Source organism: Rhinopithecus bieti, unplaced genomic scaffold (assembly GCF_001698545.2).
Source record: "Rhinopithecus bieti isolate Rb0 unplaced genomic scaffold, ASM169854v2 scaffold_2735, whole genome shotgun sequence".
In the NCBI taxonomy this organism is placed as follows: domain Eukaryota; kingdom Metazoa; phylum Chordata; class Mammalia; order Primates; family Cercopithecidae; genus Rhinopithecus; species Rhinopithecus bieti.
The window spans coordinates 2,348,558-2,361,785 of record NW_016804150.1 but is presented as its reverse complement, the minus strand read 5'-3'; the positions used below and the strand labels follow the sequence as shown (position 1 = coordinate 2,361,785).

The window sequence follows — 13,228 nt, the reverse complement described above, 5'->3', positions numbered from 1 at the left end:
TCACTGGATTGTCTTGATTGTCTTGGTTCATGTACAAATATAACACATTCATTACTATGATGAATAACTTGGTAACTTATTAAAAACTTCTTTTTGTCTAGAGGATATTAAAATTCAGAAAATACTGCAAACCATTAGTCATTGTAACAAGCTCTAAATATGATTACAAAATCCATTTTGCAAGTGTTATCTATTGATTTATACTACAAATCAGTGATAACTATACTATCAGGAGTCAACCAGTGATTATCAAACCTATGACTGTTCTAACACTATTTAAAATTATAACCACACACGAAAAGAGCAGATTGTGGCTATTTCGATTAGGTGAAGGAATTATTTATTTGGATTGGTCTAGTACTATGTGTTTGGGTTGTTTCTTGGAGTTCAAATTCTAGATAAATGTACTGTGCATAAAATCCTAATGACTCAGTATGAGAATTTGTAACACTGTTCATGTGATATTGGCACTCTGTGGATCAATAATGAAAGCATTAGATTTGGGTTACGTTCAGAGTTTGAAGGGAGTGCAGGCCCTAGTGTGAGATGGAAAGCTTCTAAGTTGACAGTATTGAAAATATAATATAAAGAATTAATTGTATTATAATTCATAGGTTTTGCAGCAACAGTTGACAACTGTTCAATTGTCTACTTTTTTTCTGTTGATACCTGACCTATTAAAACTTTTAGAATACCTAGGAAAGAAAAACAAACATTAAGTTTGTATAAATAATAGATTTAGACCCTGGGAGCTATATAGAATATTCATGAACTGTGTTTATATTCATGCAGCTCCTCTAACACTTTAAATTAACATGTTGTGAATAGAAGATATAGATGTATAGATTTTCTATTTTTTAATCTTTTGTGGGAACCTAAAGGAAGGTAGGGTGTTATTGTTTACTTTTTCAGAAAACATTTAATCTAACTGCTTGATGATAATTTAAATGTATGTATGCGTGTGTGTATGTGTGTGTGTGTGTGTGTGTGTGTGAAGTTTATCCATTCATTCCATAAGCAGGGATTGACCACCTCATTCTCTTCAGGGCAATTTGCTTGGTGCTGCAGTTACTCTTGAAGTTCCTTTTCATGGAGAGTTGGATGTTGTCTTTGAATTTGTAGCAACCAATTAAGATAAAAGCATAAGTATAAAGAGGGCCTTAAAGCAGAGAGAGCTTCAGATCTCACAACCAAAAGGTGTACTCTTTCCTTAAAAATCTTATAAATCATATAAAAGTTTACTCTTCTTTAGTTGCTTATCTCTTAAATACCTAAATATTCTTATTCAGTGTAATGCTTAAATATGGTCAGCAAACAAACTTTGAACAAACGTATCTTGAATTAATGGAAGATTGAAGAGATAAATATTTGAGATATTGAGACTTGGTATTAGACAATTGAACAATTAGACAATTCTTTTGCATTTTCTTTCAAGAAGCATTCATTATTTCTAGTAGTAACTGGAAAAATACTCCAAGTAGCATTGTGTTGAGGATTCCACTTCTAAAGTGATTTCAGAAACGGTGTGAATCATAGAGGATTTTCAAGTGCAGTAATGAGGATATTAGCAAGCTTGGTTGGCTTGTGTTGGCAAAATAAAAGTGGTTCATAAGTAACATTAATTGCTTTTAAATGAGAAACTAACAAATTGGCCTGAGCCCGGAAAAAGAAATGATGGCTAAAATATTAAAATTCGACTTAAAATAGTTTCAGAGTTAATGACTAGACAGTAATCTCCTCTATAAAATTCATTTTCATTAGGAGTTTAATTTACATCATTTTGCATCATGAATTATTTAAACATTAAGGGGAAGTGACAAGTAGCAGTTATAAGACAAATACAGAGCTGCAAGAAAACAGCTTGTCTTGTTATTGACAACATATTGATTCATAACACTAAATGTGGTGATGTGTCATTTCAATTTGAATAGGCCACTTTACCTCCTGCATTGTCAAACTGAAGCAGCATTACCTAAAAGTGTGTCCTTCTTCTAGGTTAAGGAGGTTAAAAGTTAAAGGTTAAGGTTAGCTTAAAAGCATCATCTGCCTAGCTGCTTGACTTGAAACTGATCAATTTAATGAAAATCTGTTTTACAGATGTCGTTTTAATGTATTTGGCAGGATTTAGGCAGCTTTAACATTAGATGTGTGCTAGTAAAAATTATATCTTTATTTGACCAGAACAACACCTTTCCTTTTATGTTTAAGGTAGAAGGCTTGTGGGTTATGGTATTTTGGCAAAGAACCCAGAGGCAGAATGTGTTGATGATCTTTCCATATGGACTCAAAAAAAGAATACCTTTATGCCTATTGCTAATGATGACTGCAAAACAAACAAAGCTATATTCATTTTGGCAGCATTATTTTCCTTAGAAATTTTTTAAAAGCAATTTTGTTACTGTTAAGAAAATCTTACTCATGTCTTCAAGTGAGATTCTCTGAAGTGTTAAGCACTATTAAATTTGGACTTTTCCTCCAGAAATTTGATTGATGAAACAAAATTGCTCCAGGAAAATAAAACAATAAAATGAAACTGAAGATTGCTCATAATCTTTACTTTTAATGTTTGAATATGTATTCAAAGTGAGATTAATAAATACAAAATATGTAGCTAGCTACAGTCAATCTTGCAAGGTGAATATATGTGTGTGTGTATAAAACAGTGGTTTTTCAGCTAGCCCATTTATTTGATTTAATTATATTCTTCTAATTTCATATGTTTCTATTCTTTACAAATTTTAGTCAATTGATAAAATAATTGGTTCTCAATAAATATTTGTAGAATGAGTGATGGATTAACAAATAAACTAAGGAACAAATTAAAGAAACTCCTTTACTTCCAGCCTTGATTTTAAAAAATGCAATGTAATTTTGTCTACCCCTTAAATTATCTCCAACTTTTCTAAAGAGTCTAGTAAAAGATATAATGAAAACCACAGAGCACTACACGTTCAAACTGAGGAAGAACAAATGAAACCGGCAATATTCCGGATTTACAGTTTAGTTTGTTCTTGGCTCAGTATGGCCAAGACTTTTCTGGCCAGCTGATTGGTCTAACCACCATTCGGTACAGGACATAGAAATACTCTTGCTGCATCTGTACTTCGGCTGCTCTTTTAATATTATATGTATTTATAAGTGAGGTGTTCACAGCTTTGCTTGTTCAAAGTCAAAGCCTTAATTATACTACCTTTTTTTTCCTTCCTGCATCTGCTAGTAGTGAAGCAGAGTAGTCTGTCTGAATTCCATAATGCCTTTTTCATATTTGGATTTCAAATTGACTGAAAGCAGTGAACAAATTGCCTGTCTCCATGGTGAGCAAAGGAATACACTTGGGATTTAGTCCTAGGTAACTTTTAGTGTAACATTCCCCATGGAACATTTTTTGGGTTTTCTCATTATCCATGTTATGGATTAAGGAATCCTGGTTAAAAACTAAAATCAAGGTGTTGGGGATGCCCACAGAGGAGAATGCAAGGAGACATATTGGGAACAGTATGTGTAAAGAAAATTAAAAAAATTGAATAATTAGGTTCACCTACCTTTTTGTGCTTTTTTTTTTTTTCTTAGTAGGAAATAATAGCCCAATCAGTTTGGAATTAACGAAGAGTCACAGGTATTTTCATTTCAATAGGCCTGAGTCCAACTTTGCAATTTAAAATCAAATATACCAGATATGTACCATTTCAATTATTGAACTGTCATTGTCCCGGTGTGATGGTAAAGGAGGTCAGGAGATTGTGTGGAACACATTTACATAAAAGTCATTGTGTGAAAAGAAATTGGAATATGTGTGTGTATCTAAGAAACCAAAACAAGTTTTTCTTAATCTTATTCTAGTCATTTGTTTAGATGAAGAAAGCTGTTTTCAGAGATAAACAAAAAGTTATTCTTTTCTGTTACTAAACATTAACCTGAATATGGAAATTTTTGCACTTTTGTATTAGTTTCGGATTTATGTTCATTTCAAGGTTGAAATGCAGTGTGAAATTTAATTCCAGTTGCAGGATTTGTTTTGAAAAAAACTAATCACAATTCAAATTATTCTATTGTATTCTCATATAAATAGACAGGGGCAGAGATTGAAAAAAACAGTTTCTGTAGTAGAATAGTACATACTTGCATAATGCTTATAACTATTAAATACATGTATTAAATAAAGAGGAGTTGGTTTGCTAATAGCAACTAATAAATCACTGGTGTTTTCAGAACAAACGCAATTGGCCAGCAGTATCAACTACATCTACTTCTGTTTTTAAGCTTGACTTTTGCTGAAGCACAGCTATATGTTATAACATGGCTACTTCAGCACAAATATGGACTTTCTCACTGCATTCACATGTCTAGTAATATATTACATTGTGAGCTGAGAACGTTCTTTGTACCATACCAGAAAAGAAAAATGACCAAAAATCTGTCAATCGAAGGACAGAGAGATAGATAGAAAGATAGATAGATAGATAGATAGATAGATAGATAGATAGATAGATAGATAGATAGACAGATAGATAGATATCAATCCCTAGGAAGATTGACTTAGACCAGGCATTAGCAACTTACTACATCCATGTCAGAATAGATAAAATGATTTTTATTGTGTGAGATTGTTATCAAGCCCAGACAAAATTTAAACAAAGCGAAGTGTGTCAGAACCCTCCTACTCTATTTTCTGTGTGTCTTTTCTTAACCAATACCACCGTCTGCCTACACATCAGGAATATACTGTTATGCTCTTTTCTGTTTTCCTGAAATTCTTACTACTTTACCCCACCTAGGTCTTCTCTTCATGGAAATATTCCATGCTGCAAGATCACCTAATTCCCCACAGAAAACTAGCGTTCCTTTAATTAAGGGGAATGAAGCCTTTTTATAAAAGCAGAGTCGTGCATCCAAAGGTGTAATTGACTTAGAAGTCTTTTCAGCATGCATTTTTTAAAAGGAATTGCCTGAACTGGAGGAATTTCTAATGTTTGTGTGGAATGGAGTGATTATGTCAGCGACTGGGGTTAGGTAGGGCAGTGGCCCTCCTTAAGAGCTTTCTTCATTTACTCCTGAACACACACACACACACCACCACAACCACCACCACCAACACACCACACCTCAGAAACAGAGTCAACAATTTGGCACCCCCATTCATGTCAACTCATACTTTATGATTCACATTGCATTTTTTTTGTAACTTGTGTTCATTCTATTTCATGTGAAGTGCAGGTATGATTTAATCAAAAGTGCTAAGTTGCTCATTTGTCACCCACCCTGAGGTCATTTAGGTAATGCAGACAAAGGTGTTCTCTCATAATTAATGTGCTCTCCCTGTGTGTTTCTGTGGCTTAAATGTAATAGTCCCCATCATTGGAGCTTGTTTAAAATTGCTGAAATGTTCAAGTGGGTGCTGGGATGCCATGACATAATGCATTCAAAGTCATACGTTAAGCAGTCCTCACACTGCTGAAAGGGTCTTGGCCCTGGGTGGAGTGAGGAGGAGCTGGCATGTGTATAATAACCATGGTTCTACTTCCAGAACATCTGGCCTTCCTGAGCTTTGCTGGAAATGTTTTTACGAAGTTTGCCTTGAGTCTGAATCTCTGCTCAGGTTGAGTTCAATTAGATGTGGAGATTTGTTCATTATTCAGATAATTCAAGCCTTAAAAGGTGCTTTCTTCCTGCCCCCCAAATTATCAGCCTATTCCGGGAGAGTGTATAGGAGGATTTGATTTGTTCGAAAAGTGAAGGACAGGCATGAAGGCACAGCCACCAATAACCATGAGGAAACACCTTCACAGATTCTATAACCCAAGAGGATGGCAATTAGTATAACAGGCACAAAGGCCCCATTCTGTTTGCAGAATACAAAAACAATACCTCAATTTTTACTTCTCGTAAATATAGAAGCACTTATTGAACACTTACTATGTGAAAGGTTTTGAAGTGTCTGATACGGTGTCTGTGTCCCATTGACGTGATGGAATACAAGCCACCTTTCTAAGTGCTGCTCAGAGACAAAGATTTTCTAAGGTGATACTTCCTAACTCATTCTGCTCACCAATATAATGGGTTAGATTTGGTGATTAGATGTCGGGGACATTAAAGTTGTTCAGAGTTAAATCTATGGACCTAGTTTCAAAAAGTTTCCATGCATTTTTTTCCAGCAATGTTTAGTCAAAGGGCTGCCTGTGAGTGGTCTTTTGAGTCACCAGTAGATGTAGTATAATGTCACTTCTGTATCTTCGCTTATTCTTATTGCCCTATTGCATAGCAAGACTTCATTGATCAGTTGATTAGATAAGGATTATAGTGGGAACTTGAGGGCAGGATAGAGCTTTTCTACTAGTTGGGACATATATGTAGTTTTCAAACATGAGGATGATGCTACTAGTGCATCTCCTAGAATATGAAGAAGAAAACTAAATAATAAAGAATGCAGGCCAGGCGCGGTGGCTCACGACTGTAATACCAGCACTTTGAGAGGCTGAGACAGTTGGATCATGAGGTCAGAAGTTTGAGACCAGCTTGTCCAGCATGATGAAACCCTGACTCTACTAAAAATACAAAAATTAACCAGGCATGGTGGTGCATGCTTTTAGTCCCAGCTACTCGGGAGGCTGAGGCAGGAGAATTGCTTGAACCTGGGAGGCAGAGGTTGCAGTGAGCCGAGATTGCACCACTGCACTCCAGCCTCTGCAACAGAACAAGACTTTGTCTCTAAAAAAAAAAAAGAATGCAAAATGTATCTAATTACAACTACCATCCACCCCTTTAAATAACCAGGATAAAAATGTAGTATAACTCTTGGGAAACCTCTGTAAATTCAACCTACAATAAGGTCAATGAGAGTGCTGCTTAAAGATACATTATTGTAATGATCAGTTACAGTGTTATTATTACAGATAATAACAGTTGTTGTTGTGACCGCATTTTATTTCACTCGGTTTTACATCATTTTATTAACATTTTATCTTCCTTATCTTTAAGGAAATTTTGTAATCTTGAACTTAATATATTAAATGTGCATACGTAAATATAAAAGTGTACGGAGACCATATTCTTTTGACTTAGAATTTCCTACAGACTTTATTTCATTGGAAGTACTAGCATAAAATATACATTTCTCTCTCCTGTTGCTTAAAGAGTTAGTGTTAGGACTCTGTTTGTCCATCAAGCAATTTTTAAGGAGTAGTGCAGAGTAAGGTTATGGTTGAAGAACTATTTGTTCCTGTATATCTGCTAATAAAATTATTGGAATACAGGGCTGAGTGTGGGAAGAAATGATCCATTGATAAATCCAACTGTGACAGTTAACTCTAGTTTGGGAGGAAAGCTTTTAAAGCTTTAAAATAATGATTTGTAGTCTATGATTACATGTCCTGTTGCAAGAAGAGCCTCATTTATCGATATAGTTGGCAATTTACTGTCTATATATAATTTATGGGCTATTCAGAGGAATTTTCCAAAAAAATCCCTCCTGATGCCAGATAATCTGTCAACAGTGAAACCATATTGATAATTGACTTACTTATTTTTTCCCTTTTACAATGGCATTATCTTTTTGGAGAGAAGATACAGTGACAATAATCATGTAAGTTAAATTCTTTATGTACATTACTTCACATACTTTTCGTAACAGCTATATGCTATTATTATATTCTGATATATGAGGAAACAGATTCAGAGAAAAACACCTTGCTTGAGTCCTTATAGATAGCAAGAGGTTGAGCTGGAATTCTAACCTTGGCCTCTTTTCAGCTCATGCCCCTAGCCCACATTAAAAAGGTTTTTTAATTAAGAAAACTTCTATATTTGAGGATAGGAAAAACAGGTTATGGGAAAGTAGCCCACTTTCACTTCTTCAAGCTAGCAGATTTTCTTAAAGGTATTGCCGATGCAGTAAGAGCTGGCTGGTAGGTTTGTGCACGTGAATGCAGTCTACTGAGATGATGAACTTAAACCCACTGGGTCATCGATGAACAGGAAGGGGAAACTGTTGTTAAAATTATTAGCTGCTGTGTGTCCTGCAATGACAGAGATTTTTCACTTTAAAAGTCTTCTTTTTACTGGCATGTTTGGGTATTTGGTATATTAAATAGAAAGGACTAATAGAATATTTATCACTTCTAGTGCCTGAGCTCTCAGTGCTTGCAAGTTAAGCACCTTTGGAAGCTGCATTAATTCATTCAGGTCACCAGGGTACCTCAGCAATAATGTACGAAATGGTACCCTGCTGACCTGAAAGAGGGAATGTGCCTCCCTAAGCATTTAATTTACCACACAAGAACAACTAAAGCACAATCTACTCACTGCCTAGAACCTGAGTCTCTTTCTCCTTCTCCTGGTTTCCTTACCACTACTGGAGGAAGTTGTATTCACTTGCTACTTCTTATGATTTAAAAAAAAATCTTGTTTTGAATTATTATTATTATCTTAATTTTATCTTTTACGTCTTACTTTGATCCATTTTAGTTACAAGACTTGAGGGATTCTCTCTCCATCATATGTTGATAATACACTCCTTTCCTCTCTCCTCTTGACAATTCTGCTAATGATTTCAATGTAAAGCCCAAAGTCTTGACAGAGCTACTTAGATTAACTGGACTTAGAGATGCTTGGAGAAATCTCACCTCCCTGAATCTGGCTACCTGATCTTGCAGAAAACTGTCAGTCACTGACATTGCTGCAGTTGACCACATCTATTAAGGAAATGTTCATTTACTGGAAAGTAAGAATAGTCATAGCTTGGCATCACAGAATCGTTAACTGCATGGAAACTTTCAATAACTACGGCTGGGGTGTATTTAAAGCATGTCAGGATTTTTTTTTTTTTTTTTTTTCTTGAGATAGGGTCTTGCTCTGTCGCCCAGGCTAGAGTTCGGCGGCGTGATCACTGCTCACTGCAGCCTTGACCTCCTGGGCTCAGGTGATTCTCCTACCTCAGACTCCCAAGTAGCTAAGATTACAGGCAGGTGCCACCACCTTGGGCTAATTTTTGTGGTTTTTGAGAAACGAGGTTTCGCCATGTTGCCCAGGCAGGTCTCGAACTCCTGGGCTCAAGCGATCCGCCCCCCTCAGCCTCCCATGGTGCTGGGATCACAGGCATGTGCCACTGCATCCAGCCTGTGAGAATATTTTGATAACTGTAGTGTGCAGTATTTTTAAAAGACTTAAAATATTTCTAACTATTCGTTTGGCAGGCCTGAGAATAGCACTAGCATATATCCTTAGGGTCTAAAATCATTCATTGTTCAATTGCAAAAAATCAGGTAGCAAGTCTAATTGCCAACACCTCTGAAGGAGAGTCAATTTATAAGACATCTCCTTTCAACTCAACATATATTCGGCACTTACTACTCAGTAACAGTGTAGACGGTATCAGTAATGGAGAAGGAGGAAAATAATTCTCAATTTTTAAACCAAATAGTGTTTTTTTTTTTTTGAAAAAGACCGACATGCTAAACTGGGAATTATATAAAACCAGAATTTGCCTTTTAGAATTTATTTTATTTAATGAATTTACATCATAAGATAAAGGGAGAAAATTCTCTCTTGTTTACTCTCTGAAGCCAAATATCGCTATTCTTTAACCAGAAACCCTGTGATATCTTTTGAGAAGTAATGTGTCTAAAGGCAAATTCTGGTGTATTATTTTTTGGTTTTGATTTTATTAGAAAATTAGGTAATTCAAAAAACCCACACATTTGGATGGAATAGAAGTACCAAATTTTTCCATGATGAGTATTTCCTGAGAAGATACTCCCCAGTTTCATAACTGAATTCCTTAAAAATAGGTGCAAGGGGAATTTACAAATAACTTTTTTTTTCCAGAGGAAAATAGTCTTGGCTCTCTTAATTCTGTAAATATTAGAAAATTAAAATGAGATTTTGAAGAGTTATTTAATTTTTAGAGCATCAATTCTTAACATGAAGGTAGAGGTACTCTCTTTAAGTCACAAAATGAGACAAGCTTTTCCTGATTATCCTATTGCTCACTTTTTTTCCACATTTCCTTAGACATACGCTTTAAATGTCTGGTATAATGTTTAGTGGTAAGTTTCTGTTCCGTATACCAGGTCACTCAATTATGGCTACCCCCTTAATTACAGCAGCTTGATAATTTCTTGGCAAATCATTGATTAAGAAGTACATTGAAATTGATTACACACAAACACACACACTTTTCCAAAAAGTGAACAATTTAATTCTTTCAGTGAATGTAGAACATGGATCTATTCAGATCTCTTGTGTTAAGTGATAAAAAAAGGCCAAATGCCAGTACCTCAATGATGTTTTCCATATATATCCAAGGAGACCTATTGTATTTTTTTTGTCCAAACTTCCTTGGAATGAATTGTGTGTGTGTGTGTGTGTGTGTGTGTGTGTGTGTGTAAGAGAGAGGGAGAGAGAGAAGAATGAGAATAGAATATATAAAAATTTATTAAAATTGATGACGATTACAGGTTAATCATTAATGCCCTGTATTTTATTTTAAAGTAGATCACAGAAATCTCTTCCTGCCCATTGTAAGTGTGCTCAGTTCCTAGAGATAATAAACCTTTGATGATGTTGTGCAAGACTCGTCAAGAAGCACTGAAATCAGTTCTGTATGTACACATGACTAATCAAAGGATCAGAGAACAGGATATGATTTGCTAAAAGTGATAGCTTCTCCAAAAAGCAAATAGCCTTGCTAACTGTGGGAGCACAGTAAGCCTTTATTATTATTTTTTTTTTTCCTACAAAAGGCAGGTCCTTCTCCCAACCTTGGAGTAGATATGCTTTGCAAAGGCTTTAGCACTAACTGTTTTTAAAAAATATTTTAAAAGTAAAGTGCTTCTGAAATTAATGTCTACCTAATTAACACTCTGCTCTTTTATTTGGTCTTAAAGGCATAATAGATACCACAAGATTCTTAGACTTAGAGACATCCTTGAAATTCAGAGTATTAGGTAACCCAAAAAAGTACCTTCTTAAATGGACCAACTAACTGTCAGATGTCCATAGTGGGGAAATGATGAAATAAGACAGCAATCCCAATACTGAAGTTTGCAGTTCTACATACAAATATGACTGAAAGTTTTAAGAAAGCAGTTCTGCATTAGAAAGAGAAAGGACTAAAGTGATACGCTACAAAATCTACCATGTTGACAGTGCAGTGAATCTTGAGACCATTGTCTTCTGCTTTTATCTCCACTTCATTTTTTTATTTCCAACAACTCTATTGAGATATAATTCATATGCCATTCAACTAATCCATTTAAAGGATACAATTCAATGATTTTTATAATTTGTACAGAATTATGTAGCCATCACCACAATTGATTTTAGAATATTTTCATCATCCCAAGAAGAAATTCTGTACCGTTTTAGCTTCCCACCCTTATCCCCAATCCTCCCTCCCCTGGCCCTAGGCAATCACTAATTGCTTTCCGTCTCTATAGATTTGCCTCTTCTGGACATTTCATATAGATGGAATCATAGTATATGGGGTCCTTTGTGACTAGCTTCTTTCACTTAGCATAATGTTTTTAAGGTTCATCTGTGCGGTAGCATGTATCAGCACTTCATTCCTTTTAATTACCAAATTTCCATTGCATAGGTATAGTACATTTTATTTATACCCCATCAATTGTTGGATATTTGGGTCGTTTCTACTTGTTGTCCACTATGGAAAATGATGCTATGAACATTCGTATACAAGGTTTTGTGTGGACATATGCTTTCTTTTCTCTTGGGGTATATACCTAGCCGTGAAACAACTGGATTGACAGTCAATAATATTAACTAGATTCACATTACTGTCATCTGTTCTTAATTTTTACCTTAAATTAAGGTAAATTTAAGGTAAATTTAAGGTAAAATTAATTTTTACCTTAAATTAAAGAAGGTTTGTTCCTTCTCCCCTGTCCTTTAAAGAATACTTCACATTTTTATCATTCTCTCAATGTCTCTTATCCACCTTCTGTTCTTCTCTGGCTGACTAGCTCAGTTAAGAAAATTGATAGTAGCATATGTTGAGCACTTATTTGGTGTCATGATAATATCCTAAGTTCTTTAAATATATATAATTATTTAATTCTCACAGCAATCCTGTTAGATTGGCTACTATTGTTATGCCCATTTTGAAGATGAGGAAACTAGGGCAATGAAATCTTAATTTATATAAGGTCACATAGCTAGTAGTAACAGTGATAGCTGAGTCAGGACTTGAACTCAGACTGTCTGGTTCCAGCACCCACGTTGTTAAATAGGACACCTTATTACAGTGAAGATACTGCCTCGAGAGGGGATACCTGGAAGGGAAGGCCCTGTTTGTGGCAGAGGAGATGGGAATACAGGTGCAACTGTAATAGTTGGTCTTTGAGGAGGACATGTATCCCCTGAGGCAGGAAGAAAAGAATGAATGATGAGAAAGGTAAAGATTTAGAATCTTTTGAAGGAGGAGAAGTGAGGGCTGGCAAATTAGAAAAATCACTCATAACAGTATATAGGCTTTAGTTCTTTATAAAGTCTGAATGTGAATCATTTATTTGATTCATACTATGTTCTTTGAAAAACACCTACAAATTGTATTCACGGTATTTGTAGGAATGAAAAAATTGGTACATTTATGACAGCTTAAATCGACTGAAGTATATTTTGTTTGATGTTCTAGTAACACAGAGAGGCTTATTTATCCTCATTGATTAAAAACACCCTGTTCTGGGCCCCAAGACAAATGAGACAGACACAAAGGGAAATACTGGAGAGCTTCTTCCTGTCCTCAAGAAGTTCACCAGTTTTAAGAAGCAAATATCTTATACTTTTTCTCTGTGCTTTATTTTTTCTTATAAGTTGTCCTTGTTCACAGCTTTCCTGAATTCCAGAAGTTTGTGAGGACATTTTTAGTCTTTATATAACACATTTTGTAGTGTTTAATTCTTTGTATCATTTAGAGAATTAATATTTAGATTTCTTGCGGTATTTGGGGAAAAATTAGATGTCTACTTTGTAGAACTTTGATAGAGTGTCTCTGTGTTTCCATACCAGTAAAGCTGTTGTCACATTGTTGAAAAATAATGTACAGTAACAGTGTAATTGGAGTCTTCTCTCTCTTTCGCCACCACCTCTCCACCTATGTGATGTTTGTGACTGTATGTATGACTTTTATGTTCTCATAATAATAAGTATATGGATGAACCAAAATATCTCATGGTACTTTTCTTGCTAACGGACAGGATTTTTTTTCTTTTTATGA

At 35.1% G+C, this 13,228-nt stretch overlaps 1 protein-coding gene across 1 annotated transcript in view; it reads left to right on the top strand.

Moving 5' to 3' along the window:
- Positions 1–13,228, top strand: part of ZFHX4 (zinc finger homeobox 4) — a 201,424-nt gene that overhangs the window by 31,060 nt on the left and 157,136 nt on the right.